The sequence below is a fragment of the Scyliorhinus torazame genome, chromosome 2, assembly GCF_047496885.1.
Source record: "Scyliorhinus torazame isolate Kashiwa2021f chromosome 2, sScyTor2.1, whole genome shotgun sequence".
In the NCBI taxonomy this organism is placed as follows: Eukaryota; Metazoa; Chordata; class Chondrichthyes; order Carcharhiniformes; family Scyliorhinidae; genus Scyliorhinus; species Scyliorhinus torazame.
Window position 1 is genome coordinate 238,704,605 of NC_092708.1, and position 14,503 is coordinate 238,719,107.

Here is a 14,503-nt window from a genome sequence, read left to right on the forward strand (position 1 = left end):
GCGGTTCCATCGGTTCGTCGATCGGGAGTGTGTGCTGAGGTGGGCCAAGAAGGAGAGGAGCAGCAGGTGGGAGAATGCAGAGGTTCGGATATACCAGGACTGGAGTGCGGAGGTGGCGAAGAGGAGGGCCGGGTACAATCGAGCGAAGGTGGTGCTGCACAGGAAGGGGGTGAAGTTTGGCATGTTGCAGCCGGCGCGACTGTGGGTTACCTACAAGGACTTGCACCATTATTTTGAGTCTCCGGAGGAGGCATGGGCCTTTGTTCAGGCCGAGAAGCTGGACACAGAGTGAGGGTCGGGATGGGCGATTGGGGACTGCGTGGATATGTTATGCCTATTTTTGGTTTGGGGGCGGGGGGGGGGGGGGCCTTTGCATTGTTTTGGGTTTCTTTTTCTCTGTGTTTTTCTCTTTCGGGTTGGGGAGGGTGGATGGGGCGGGTTGGGCACTGTTTTGGTTGGTGGCGGGGCCTGGTAGGTGGTGAGCGCGGGCTTTTTTCCCGTGCCGAAGACTGGGGAGGGCGGGGCCGGGGCGGGGAAGCGAGGATTGATTCCCATGCTTAGAACGGAGGGGGGAGGGGGAGAGCCTGTGGATGGGGAGCGGGAGAGGAGGGTGTGCCACACAATGGGAGGAGTCGAAGGGGAGGCGGGAGTGGCCAGGGTCAGCAGGAGTCAGCTGACTTGCGGAAGTGCAATGGGGGAGTAAACCAGCTAGGATGGGTCCTAGCCCGGGGGGGGAGTGGGGGCGGGGGTGGAGTTGATGCTGCTAAGGTCAAGGAGGAGCTGGAGCGAGTGGGGTGGGTCGAGACGGGGGTATGCCGCTGTGTGGAATGGGCCGGGTGTGGGGTGCGGGCGCGTGGCTGGCCGAGGAGGGGTCATGGCTAGTCGGCGGGGGGAGGGGGGTGGGTAGCCCCCTGATCCGGCTGATAACCTGGAATGTAAGGGGACTGAATAGGCCGGTTAAGCGGGCCCGCGTGTTCGCGCACCTGAAGGAGCTCAAGGCGGATGTGGTTATGCTCCAGGAGACACACCTGAAGGTGGCAGACCAGGTAAGATTGAGGAAGCGGTGGGTAGGTCAGGTGTTTCACTCGGGGCTAGATGCCAAAAATCGAGGGGTGGCGATCTTGGTGGGAAAGAAGGTGTCGTTCGAGGCGTCGAGCATTGTGGCAGACAATGGCGGTAGGTACATAATGGTAAGTGGTAAGCTGCAGGGAGAGAGGGTGGTGCTGGTCAATGTGTATGCCCCGAACTGGGACGATGCTGGTTTTATGCGGCGTATGTTGGGTCAGATCCCAGACTTGGAAGTGGGGGGCCTGATAACGGGGGGGGGAGATTTTAACACGGTGTTGGATCCGGCACTGGATCGCTCCAGGTCTAGGACGGGTAGGAAGCCGGCGGCGGCTAGACTGTTGAGGGGCTTTATGGACCTAATGGGAGGGGTAGACCCTTGGAGATTTGCAAGGCCGGGGGCCTTCTTCTTACATGTCCATAAGGCTTATTCTCGAATCGACTTTTTCATTTTGAGCAGGGCGCTGATAGCGAGAGTAGAGGATACAGAGTATCGGCAATAGCCATTTCGGACTACGCCCCCCATTGGGTGGACTTGGAGATGGGGGAGGAGAGGGACCAGCGCCCGCTGTGGCAGTTGGAGGTGGGGCTGTTGGCGAGCGGGTCCAAGGAAGTATAGATAGGTACTTGGAGACAAGTACAACGGGGAGGTCCGAGTGGGGATGGTATGGGAGGCATGGTGCGGAGTGGGGTTGGCATCAATGGGGTCTTCAGGGACTTCTATGAGGAATTGTACCGATCCGAGCCCCCACGGGAGGAGGGAGGGATGGGCCGTTTCCTGGACCAATTGAGGTTTCCAAAGGTGGAAGAGGGACTGGTGGCGGGACGGGGGGCCCCAATTAGGCTGGAGGAGCTGATCAGAGGAATAGGAAGCATGCAGGCGGGAAAGGCACCGGGGCCGGACGGTTTCCCGGTCGAATTCTATAAAAAATATATGGACCTGTTGGGCCCGCTGTTAGTTAGGACCTTTAATGAGGCAAGGGATGGGGGGGCTTTACCCCCGATGATGTCCCAGGCACTGATCTCCTTGATCCTGAAGCGGGACAAGGATCCCCTGCAATGTGGGTCTTACAGGCCGATTTCCTGGCTAAATGTAGATGCCAAGGTGTTGGCGAAGGTCTTAGCCACGAGCATTGAGGATTGTGTGCCACAGATCATCCATGAAGACCAGATGGGGTTTATGAAGGGGAGACAGTTGAACGCGAATGCGCGGAGGCTTTTGAACGTTATCATGATGCCAGCGAGGGGGCGGGAGGCGGAGATAGTGGTGGCGATGGATGCTGAGAAAGCCTTCGATAGGGTAGAGTGGGGGTACCTGTGGGAGGTGCTGAAGAGGTTCGGGTTTGGGGAGGGGTTTGTCAAGTGGGTTAGGCTGTTGTATGAGGTCCCGATGGTGAGTGTGGCCACAAATAGGAGGAGGTCCGAGTACTTTTGGTTGCACCGAGGGACGAAACAGGGGTGTCCCCTGTCCCCCCTGCTCTTCGCACTGGCGATTGAACCCCTGGCTATGCCACTGAGAGAGTCGAGGAACTGGAGGGGGTTGGTGCGCGGTGGGGAGGAGCATAGGGTGTCGCTTTATGCAGACGACCTGCTGCTGTATGTGGCGGACCCGGTGGGAGGAATGCCAGAGGTAATGAGGATCCTTAGGGAATTTGGGGACTTTTCGGGGTACAAGCTCAATATGGGGAAGAGTGAGCTGTTCGTAGTTCAGCTAGGGGACCAGGGGAGGGGGATTGGCGAGCTCCCACTAAAAAGGGCGGAGAGGTGCTTCAGATATTTGGGGGTCCAGGTGGCCAGGAGCTGGGGGGCCCTGCATAGGCTTAACTTTACAAGGCTGGTGGAGCAAATGGAGGAGGAGTTCAAGAGGTGGGACGCGTTGCCGCTGTCCTTGACGAGTAGGGTGCAGTCAATCAAAATGACGGTGCTCCCAAGGTCTTTGTTCCTGTTCCAGTGCCTCCCCGTGTTTATCCCGAAGGCTTTTTTCAGGCGTGTTAACAGGCGTATAATAGGGTTTGTGTGGGCGCGAGGGATTCCGAGGGTGAGAAGGGTATTCCTGGAGTGGAGTAGAGATAGGGGGAGGCTGGCACTGCCCAACCTCTGTGGGTACTACTGGGCCGCCAATGCGACGATGGTGCGCAAGTGGGTGATGGAAGGGGAGGGGGCTGCATGGAAGAGGCTGGAGACAGCGTCCTGTGTGGGTACGAGTCTGTGGGCGCTGGCAACGGCGCCGCTGCCGCTCCCTCCAAGGAGGTATACCACAAGCCCGGTGGTGGTGGCGGCCCTCAAAATCTGGAGGCAGTGGAGGTGGCATAGGGGGGAAGTTGGGGCCTCAGCGTGGACCCCATTATGGGGGAACCACCGGTTCGCCCCAGGAAGAACAGGTGGAGGGTTTTCGGGGTGGCACAGAGCAGGGATACAAAAGTTGGGGGGTCCTGTTTGTGGACGGGAAGTTTGCGAGCTTGGGTGAGCTGGAGGAGAAGTACAGGCTTCCCCCGGGGAACACCTTCAGGTACTTACAGGTAAGGGCGTTTGCCAGACGGCAGGTGATGGAATTCCCACGGCTACTGCCACACACAGTATAGGACAGGGTGCTCTCGGGGCGGTGGGTGGGAGTGGGGAAGATCTTGGAAACTTACCAGGTGATGCAGGAGGAGGAGGAGGCCTCGGTGGTGGAGTTGAAAGGTAAGTGGGAGGAGGAGTTGGGAGAGGCGATCGAAGAGGGGACGTGGGCAGATGCCCTAGGGAGGGTGAATTCTTCCTCTTCGTGCTCAGCCTCATACAGTTTAAGGTGCTGCACAGGGCACACATGACCGGGACAAGGATGAGCCGGTTCTTTGGGGGTGAGGACAGGTGTGTTAGGTGCTCAGGGAGCCCAGCAAATCACACCCATATGTTCTGGGCATGCCCAGCGCTGGAGGAATTTTGGAAGGGCGTAGCGAGGACGGTGTCGAGGGTGGTAGGATCCAGGGTCAGACCGGACTGGGGGCTCGCAATATTTGGGGTGGCAGAGGAGCCGGGAGTGCAGGAGACGAAAGAGGCCGGAATTCTGGCCTTTGCGTCCCTGGTAGCTCGGCGAAGGATTCTCCTTCAGTGGAAAGATGCGATACTCCCAAGCGTGGAATCCTGGATCAGCGATATGGCAGGGTTCATTAAATTGGAGAGGGTGAAATTCGCCTTGAGAGGGTCGGTACAAGGGTTCTTTAGGCGGTGGCAACCGTTCTTAGACTTTCTGGCAGAATGATGGACATTGGTCAATGGCAGCAGCAGCTCGGGGGGGGGGGATGTTATTTGCACTGGAGGGTCTGAGGGGGTGCATACACCTGCTGTGTGTTAGGTCGGGGTGTTAATGTTAATTTATTATTTATGTACAGAGGGGGAGGGGTTTGGGGGTTGCTTTTTTAGATTGTGTTTTGTACTTAACCCTGTTGGGTTCTTTTTTCTTTCTCATTTTGTTATTGATATTTTATGAAAACCTTTAATAAAAATAATTTTTTTTAAAAAAACATTATTTTCTCATGCGGTATAAATTATTTCTCCCTCAGAGGTTTGTTATTCTTGCAATTGTCCTGATGAGTGCAAAATGAAAAGCTCCAACAGCTTGTCTCTCTTTTTTCCGGTAAAGTTCTGTACTACCATTCTTGTTCTAATACACCTCAGTACATTCAAAGCTCAGCCCAACCATCACTAACCATCATCAGTTGGAGGAATGTCAGATACTGACATGAGCTGTTCGCCTCTGCCAGGCAAAGTGAGGCATCCAGAAGAAACAGGTGCAATATATTATCTTCTCAGCCGCCTAACGCTTTCAATTCTGCAGGTTGCCGGCTGAAATAGATAAATAGAGGAGCTCAATCAATGTTTCATGAATTGTGTCATCTACATACTTTATCTGATAAAATATATTGAAAAGATTTGAACGTGAAAATGTGAAAAATATTATTCTAGCACCTCAGTATCAAATACTAATAATGTCTGCTTTTTCGACTGGTGTTGTATCTTTGTGAGACTGAGAGGGGCTTGCACATGGAGGTCCAGTACTGAACTGAAGCGGATTATTCTCGTTTGCTTATCTACATACACAGATGACTATTACACTCCTCCGTCCACAAGAGAAAATCTACACAAAGTTTAAATTTGTTACAATTGTATACATGGGTAGTCAATGCTGCCTTGGCCAGCGATGTCCACATCTCGTTAATAAAACTTTAAAATCTTGTTCTTCATTTATTTAAAAATTATTTTAAAATCTAACTTCATCACTGGTTTCCTATTCCGAAGGCAAAACATTCTTTCTTGGGGTTACACAGTTGCACAGTGATTAGCACTACTGCCTCAAAATGCCGGGGACCCAGGTTCGATTCCGGCCTTGGGTGACGCGCAGTGTGGAGTTTGCACGTTCTCCCCGTGTCTGCGTGGGTTTCCTCCTAGGTGAATTGGCTGTGATAAATTGCCCCTCAGTGGCCAAGGATGTGCTGGCTAGGTTGCAGGTTCACTGAGATAGGGCGGGGGTGCTTATTCAATGGGCCAAATGGCCTCCTTCCGCATTGCAGGGCAACTATGGAAATTATTCTGCATTGGCATTGCCTCTTGCGTGGCAAAATAATTCATATGTCAATCTAAAGAGGAGCATGATAAATTACGGAAAGTATTAGAAGATAATAGGATAATAGATATTTACTGAGTTACTGAGCTAACATTATTAACAAAGCCACGAAGTATGGTATGATCATGCAAACTGTCCAGCATATGTTGTATCACATTCACGTGATGATCTGGAGACAACAAACACTCAGAATAGGCCACTAAACATCACATTTAGCTGTGGCGGGGCCAGATGGGTTTCCGCTGGAATATTATAAAAAATTCAAGGATAAGCTGGCACCCCTGATGGTGGGGATGTTTGAAGAGGCGATAGGGAGGGGGGTGTTGCCACAAGCTTTGGGGCAGGCATCGATTTTCCTGATGCTAAAAACAGATAAGGATCCGACGGAGTGTGGGTCGTATAGACCCATATTGCTTCTGAATGTGGATGCAAAAGTATTGGCGAAGGTACTGGCGGGTAGGCTGGAGGAGTGCCTCCCGAAGGTGATAGGTGAAGATCAGATGGGGTTCATGAGAGGGAAGCAGCTCTTTTCAAACGTTAGAAGGGTATCGAACGTCGTTATGGCACCGGCAGAGGGGAAGGAAACAGAGGTGGTTGTGGCATTGGACGCTGAGAAGGCGTTTGACCGGGTAGAATGAGGGTACTTGATGGCAGTTCTGGAGCGGTTCGGGATTGGACCAAGATTTGTGAACTGGGTAAAGCTACTATATAAGGAGCCGAGGGCGAGTGTCCGCACAAACAACATCAGCTCGATATACTTTTCTCTCCACCGTGGGACGAGGCAGGGATGTCCTATGTCCCCCCTGCTGTTTGCACTCGCGATTGAGCCGTTGGCCATCGGATTAAGAAGTTCGGGGGTATGGAAAGGAATAGTGCGGGGGGGGGGGGGGGGGGGGGATAGAGCATAGGGTGTCCTTACATGCTGATGACTTGCTGTTATACGTTTCGGAACCGAGTGTGTCGATAGGGGGAATATTGGAGTTGCTTCGAGTGTTTGGGTCTTTCTCGGGGTACAAACTAAATCTAGACAAGAGTGAGTATTTTGTGGTGTCTCGGCAGGGGGAGGGGCAGGGGTGGGGGGGCTGTCATTCCATAGTGCAGGGACTCACTTTAGGTACCTGGGGGTGCAGGTTGCCTGGGAGTTGGGGGAGGGGGGGGGGGCGGGCTCCGCAGGTACAACATTTCTAGTTTGGTGGGGAGAGTGAAAGCTGATCTGACAAGGTGGGATGGTCTCCCTCTGTCACTGGCGGGTCGGGTACAGGCGATTAAAATGAATGTGCTGCCGCGATTTCGGTTTATTTTTCAATGCCTGCCGATTTTCCTGCCAAAGGCTTTTTTCAGAGAGATTGAGGGAAGGATTACTTTGTTCATATGGGGAGGGAAAGTGGCCAGAGTTAGAAAGGTGCTGCGACAGAGGAGAAGGCAGGCAGGGGGTTTTGGGCTTCCGAACCTGGGGCGCGATTCTCCGGTCCCCCACCAGGTCGGAGAATCACCGGGGGCTGGCGTGAATCCCACCCCCGACGTGTCCCGAATTCTCCGCCACCAGAGATTTGGATGGGGCGGGAATCGCGCCGCGCCGGTCGGCGGGCCCACCCCCGGCGATTCTCCGGTCCACGATGGGCGTGGATTGAACCACCTTTCGGACGGCGGGACAAGGCGGCGCGGGCGGGCTCCGGGGTCCTGGGGTCCAGAGCGATCTGGCCCCGGGGGGTGCCCCCACTGTGACCTGGCCCGCGATCTGGGCCCACCGATCCGCGGGCGGGCCTGTGCCGTGGGGGCACTCTTTTCCATCCGCCTTCGCCATGGTCTTCACTATGGCGGAGGCAGAAGAGACCCCCTCCACTGCGCATGCGCGGGGATTCCGTGAGCAGCCGCTGATGCTCCCGCGCATGCGTCGCACGGCAAAGTCATTTCCGTGCCAGCTGGCGGGGCGCCAAAGGCCTTTCCCGCCAGCCGGCGGGGCGGAAAACACTCTGGCGCGGGCCTAGCCCCTCAGGTGAGGGCTCGGCCCCTCACGATGTGGAGAATTCCGCACCTTTGGGGCGGCGCGATGCCGGACTGATTCGCGCCGTTTTTGGCACCGGTCGGCGGACATTGCGCCAATTGCGGAGAATCCCGCCCCTGATGTGGGCAGTGAATATGGAGAAGGTGCGGTGCTGGGTCAGAGGGGTGATTCCCAGTGGGTCAGAATGGAGGATAGTTTGTACAGGGGGTCAGAATTGAAAGCACTGGCAACAGCGCCACTCCCGATAGCCCCGGGGAAGGGGGTAGTGTCAGCGGTTTACGGAGCTAAGAGGAGAAGGCACCATTGGAAGGGATCAAAGCAAAGTGGGAGGAATAGTTGGGAGGGGATATGGAGAAGGGGTTCTGGTGTGAGGTGCTCCGGACGGTGAATGCCTCCACCTCTTGTGCGAGGTTGGGGCTAATACAGCTGAAGCTGGTATACAGAGCACACCTCACGAGGGCGAGGATCAGCCGATTCTTTGAAGGAGTAGAAGATGTGTGTGAACGTTGTTTGGGGGGTGGGGTGGGGGGGGCGCTAATCACATTCATATGTTTTAGTCCTGTCCAAAGCTAGAGGATTACTGGAAGGAGGATTTTAGGGTAATTTCTAAAGTGGTGCACGTGAAACTGGATCCGGGCCCTCAGGAGGCCATATTCGGGGTGTCAGACCAACCAGGGTTGTAAACGGGTGCGGAGGCAGATGTTGTAGCCTTCGCCTCGTTGATCGCCCGAAGGTGGATCCTGATGGGTTGGAGAGCAATCTCTCCATCTGTGCCCTTGCGTGGCGGGGGGACCTGTTGGAATTCTTGACTCTTGAGAAGGTTAAGTTTGAACTGAGGGGAAGGTTGGAGGGGTTCTATAATTCATGGGCATTATTCATTATGCACTGTCAAGAACTGGATAACACTGAACATTAATTAGGGGTGGGTGGGTGGGAGGGGGGTGCTGTGTGTTGATGGTGACTATGGGTGATTCCTGATTCCTTTTTGTCATTTGTTTATGTTAACATGCGGGCTAATGTTTGGGGTTTGGTGGGAGGATGGGATCGTTGTTATTGATATGGGGATTGACATATTTGTTACTGATTATTGTTTGTTGGCGGGTGTAAATTTGGGAGAAAATGTGAAAAAGGAGAATAAAAAATATATTTTTTTAAAAAGCACCACATTTACTTTTGAAAGGTTCAGTTAGGATGTGGTTGCTCTGCAACTACTAAAACCAACCACAAGCTAATAATTGCTCAATTTTTGAAACCTTTGAATAACTGCCTTACAGAATAGGAAGAATCATTACTGGGCGACAGAAGAATAACCTGAGGGAGTCACATACACTAAGAAAATGTACGTACATTACTGAAATTTATGAGTTAGTGGACCAGAATGCAAAAGCCAATAAAAATAGCTGATGAGAATGAGTCTGCTCCTGAAGGCTGTTCAATTCATATTGTTTATATTCATTTTTAAGCACCAAATTCCCTTCTGCTCAGTTATTTACATTACTTCATTCAAACTTAAATAATTTAACTCTGCCAGAGCCTGAGCATAAGACAAAGGACTGTGACAGTGAAAGACCTTAGGCATGTTCTAAAAGATAATAGATGGCTGATGTTGCAGCCTGTCCCCCTTTAAGAGGACGGGCTTTGCGGTCCACTTGATTGACTCTGTACCAATCGCGCAGAAGCGCATGAACCCTGACCAAGAGAGAGAAAGCATGGGGCAGGATCCCGACATCTACGGTGTTAAAAAGTTCCGCCAACACATTTATGGATGCGTAATAACACCCGACCATAAACCGGTATTGAGGACAGGAGTCTCCGGGGCCATCTGCCGGATGTGGGATCGGGATGACCCACAGAATCCCACATCAGGCTGAAATTGGGTTTCCTGTCCAAAACTGACAGGATCATGCAAACAGAGCTATTTTACATCTCACGGACCGGCAGTACACCGGAGCAACTAACCAGCTAGGATGTTGGCAAATGAGTCCCTGCACTTTCCAGGAAGCTCTTGAGAACAGAGGCAGCTTCGTTAAAAAAAAAACTGCTGTTAGGAAAACACCTTTGACTTTGTGTGAATGGATCCCTGCAGAGCTATATAAATAAGCAATCTCAACCTTTCCTTTGAAACTGCATCGACCTGACAATCAGGAAACTTTTAGCAAGCAACAAAATTGAATGTAAACAATGCAAATCAAAGCTTTTAGCCTTCTAGACATACATACAGACTTCTATACTTTGAAGGGCAATGAAATGAAATGCATGAAAACTTCAAAGGTATACATCACTTTAAAGGATTTACTTTTGTCTTCATTTCACAGATCTTTAAACTTGGCATAATGTCAGATTTTTTAACGGGTTTAGGGTATAGATGAGAACACTTTCACTTTATTATGAGAAAACTTTAATTTTTACATAGTGACTGACTGTTTAAAGGCTGCAAAGGGGGAGAGCAGCCAAATGAGCCCCAACCGATGAAAGACCACAGGCCTGAGCCTCTCCAGCCCAGCACAAGAGCCCTCCCGAATCCGCACCTCCCATGAAGGACCCCACTTGGCATCCTTGCGGAAATTGTTGGGGGGTACTTACCACTTTGCCACCCTAGGACTGCAAGGTTTGCACTGAAGAGGCGGGGCCTGAAGGGGGGTACTGAGGTGGGCCTTAAGGGTGGGACCGGCGGGTTGGGATTGAGGGGGGTGGGGAAATGGCGGCTTCTGAAGTGGAGCCTTGCTGGTCAGGGTGCCCTGCCAGAAATCCAGGGGGGTGGGGGTGGAAAGAGTTGGGTGGGCAGAGGCTACAGCAGCTTTTTAAGGTTGGAGCGCTCTTTAGGTCCGCTCCTCTCAGTTGCAGAACAAACCTCGATGTGCCATGGAATGGCACAGAAAAGCTGATTCAGCTAAATAAATTGTCAAATGCCATAACATAGCACATTGGGGTCGCACCTAGCACCAGTGGGAGTCACTCTGGTGTTCCCGTTGGTGGGGGCATGTAGTCACGGTTCTGGAGAATCGCACCCAGGGTCTTTTGGGAGAGGAAAAGCTAGTACCCCCAATTGCCTCCAGTACAGTGCAATGTTTAGCCTTGCTGCTAGCGAACTATAACTAAACTTTCCGACACAGGCCTGACATCCAAATCTCCAATGCAGATGCATTGAGTTGACTCCCTTTGCCAATGAACTTGGCGCCAATGCCAGTACCCAAGGAATCAACTTGACGCCGAACTTCTTGATCAGCTTGCCGGTGTGACACATATGAAATTGGACCCAGTGAGATCCGGTATTATCCAAGGTGAAATGGATGCTACAGTTTGGCACCACAAGATGTCTGAATAGTTGAGGCCCTACTTAACCCCCAGGGATGAATTAATCTGCGAGATGGGGTAATACTTTGAGGCACTCGAGTCGTTATTCCACCCCTAGCGAGGGAACTCCTCTCACAAGAAATATACAGCTCTCATTCAGGCCAAACAAAAATGAAGTTGCTGACTCACAGTTATGTCTGGTGGCCACATCAATAAAGCTATTGAGGAAGTGGTATGGCAATGCGCCCCTGCCAGACTCAATTGTTACCTCCTTTGGCCAACCTCTACCCTTGGACCAGAGTAAACGTCGACTATTCAGGTCCTTTCTTGGTAGATGTTCATTCCAAATGGCTATCCAAACAAGAGATGGCAGCTATGACCTTGGAGGCTTGTGTGGACGCTTCAGGCCAGTTATTCGCCATACACAGCCTACCAGAAGCCACTGTGTCCGATCATGGCACCCGCTTTTACTGACGATGTCCAACACTTTGTTCAGACAAATGGAATCCGGTAAACCAGGACTGCCCCATATCACCCTGCATCCAACGGATTGGCAGAACGGGCCGCACAGACTTTAAAAAATTCTATGAGGAAGCAATCAAACTGGCCGTTGCGCCATCAGCTGGCCAACTTACTATTGTCCTGCAACGCGACCACTCCGTACCACTAAAGAGGTCACACCGGCTGAATTGCTTGTTGGAGATCCCCTCATAAATCTTTTAGAATTGATATTTCCAAATTTGGCGGGGAGGGTGGAGGCACGTCAGACCGACAATCTGGTTAGCCAGTCGGATCATATACCAATCTGAACTTGTATCCTATGTTGTATATGTCAATGACAGGACTGTGTAGTAGCATGTCGACCATGTGAGGAGGCGGGGGACAGTAACCCCCATTCCAGAACAGATGGGTCCAACTAATGCCGCCGGTGATCCTGTGGCTGTTTGAGAGCAGAGGGAGCCGGGAATTTCAGAGTCAGCCCTGCCGGCAGTCCAGGTGGGAGCTGGTGAGGGGAGAAGCTCTACGGAAGAGGTGGAGCCTCCTGAACCATTGTCTTCTGCAGACAACAAGACTACCTCGGTGAAGGTGGAGCCGGCTGGGGGACCAAGGAGGTCCGTGAGGACGTGGCGTCCCTGGACAAACTCACTCTGTGCTAAACTCTTTCCCTTATGTCTCTTAACCTTGTATATAGCTTACTTTGTAAAATGTAATGAGGGACCTTAGGGAGGAGGGATGTGGTAGCATGGCCCCTTTAAGGGGCAGGTTTTGCGGTCCACTGGCTCCTGGCCGATCACACTAAAGCGCAGAACCCTGACCAATAGTGAGAAAGCACAGGCCCTGGGAGCATTGGCCCGGGCCGTGTGGATCCTGAGCTGGAGATCCAGCCCTAACCATCATTGCTCTGTGCTCGTATATAGTTGCCTTTACCTGCTGTTAATAAACCTCCTTTGTTGTTACTGGAAGTCTCCAGTTTATTAATCTGAGCCATCGCAGCTGGTCACAAGTAAAAAGACTGCACCTGCCAGAAATTCTGTAGTGTGCCAAGAGAAGCTAACTTTTAAAGGCTAGCTAACGTCTTATGATACTGAAAAGTTCACATCAAGAAATGACTCAACAAATTTGCAAGGGGCCCAGACACATGTGAAAAAAATAAACATTTGACTACCTGTAATGGCCAGCTTTAGATATTGCTCATCATGCTTCGAAATGAATTACGGCAAATTGCCAAAGCTGCAGCCATTGCTGATATTCTCCCACACAGCAAAACACGAGTCACATACCACTCCTATTATCCAAAACACATAGCACTTGTAAAAACGGTGAGGTATTACATAAATGCTACTCTCTCTGGGTATGGAATAACTAATAAAACCTGATAAACTGTGGGCCATGCATTTTTCTTTTTGAGTTCAGGCAGTTTGCCAAAGAATAGGATTTAATTCACAGAACCTCAAATTACTTCTGAATTATCCGCTGCCAAATTACCTCACAAAATGGCAGTGTAGAATTGGATGAAGGGATTGTGGAACAGTACAAATTGTGTTTTTAAAGAGTTTCCTAATTTACTGTTGTCCTTCTTTAGAGTGGGCTGTCACTCTCAAAAACAAAAAGAGAATGCAACACTCTGTCTATCCCGGACAGGTGACAGAAGATAAGTAACTCAGAGCAAGTAAAACACAGAAAACAAATGAATGCAAGCAAGTTATTTTCTAAAAGCACAAGCACAGTTCTTCAGCAGTGGGATCCTATGTTAAAATCTGGTTGACAAAATCATCCTAAAATCATACCCAAGATTATGATTGGCACAAAGTGTGTTAACAGTTTGTTTTAGCAGCGATGTTCCATTGATGGGTTTCTTTATTTGTTTTTACCCCAAATATTTTTGATCCGTGTGTTAAGGCTCCTCTTGCAGGTAAACTCTTGGTCGTAACATGGCCTAGGATCAAACAAAGCATCCTCCTGCAATTCTCCTGGGTCTTCACAAAGCAGAACACCAAAGTGAACTTCAAGTTAGTTTGTAAATGTGACACACACTTACAAATGGGTTAAGATCAAACGAACAGTAATAAGGTGCATTTATGTATCTCGTTTCATGATGGTAGAATGTGCCAAAGTGCCTTACAGCCAATGGAGTTTTTAAAAAAAAGTTATTGCCATTTTCCATTTTTACAGAAATCGCATCAAACAAAACAAAACAAAAAGATAGCCACAGGTAACAATTTACAACAGGTACAGCACACAACGGGTAACCCCATCCCTCCGTCTTATCCTTCCTAGAGAAATGGGCTTAGTCTGTTCAACCTTTTCAGATGGGCATAACCTCTCAATTCTGATATTATTCTAGTAACTCTTTTTGCACCTTCTCCATTGCCTCTATGTCCATTTTGTAACAACATGAAGTCCAGTATTAAGAGAATTGTGAAAGGGCTCAATGGAGTAGATGCAGGGAAATATATCCCACATGTGGGAGGGAGTTCCAAAGCTAGACACTATAAATATGATAGTCATCAAGAAATTGAATAGCACATTCAGGGTTCTTTTTCTTAAACCCAGAGAATGGTTTGAATGTTGAACTTGCTACCACTAGGAATGGTGAAGGCAAATAACACATGAATTTAAATGAAAGGTGGATAAACACGCAAGTGTTTATAGAGGATATTTTGATGCATTTAGGAAACGTGGGGAGAGACATGTGCCACTGGTGTGGATATGGGTGGCATAGTGGCAAGCACTGCTGCCTCACAGCACCACAGCCTCACAGCACCAGGGACCCCGGTTCAATTCTGGCCTTGGGTGACTGACAGACTTTGCACATTCTCCCCAAGTCTGTGTAGGTTTCCTCTGGTTGCTCAGTTTTCTACCACAGTCTAAAGATGTGCGGGTTAGGTGGATTGGCCATGCTAAAACAAAATTACCCGCGTCAGGAATGTGCATGTTAGGTAGGATGCTCTTTCAGAGGATTGGTGCAGACAATGGGCTGAATGGTCTCCTTCTACACTGTTGGGATTCTATGTACAGCTAGTTTCCTTGTTGTA

General features: G+C 50.6%; 1 protein-coding gene across 5 annotated transcripts in view; it reads right to left on the reverse strand.

Moving 5' to 3' along the window:
• Positions 1 to 14,503, reverse strand: part of LOC140396632 (alpha-(1,6)-fucosyltransferase) — a 1,055,147-nt gene that overhangs the window by 503,872 nt on the left and 536,772 nt on the right. Inside the window, exon 5 of one of the 5 annotated variants that reach the window (XM_072485429.1) lies at positions 4,755 to 4,890. The exons of the other annotated variants lie outside the window; for them this stretch is intronic. The gene's annotated coding sequence lies outside the window, so the exon portion shown is untranslated. The remainder of the gene's footprint in view (positions 1 to 4,754; positions 4,891 to 14,503) is intronic. 5 annotated transcript variants of the gene reach the window in all.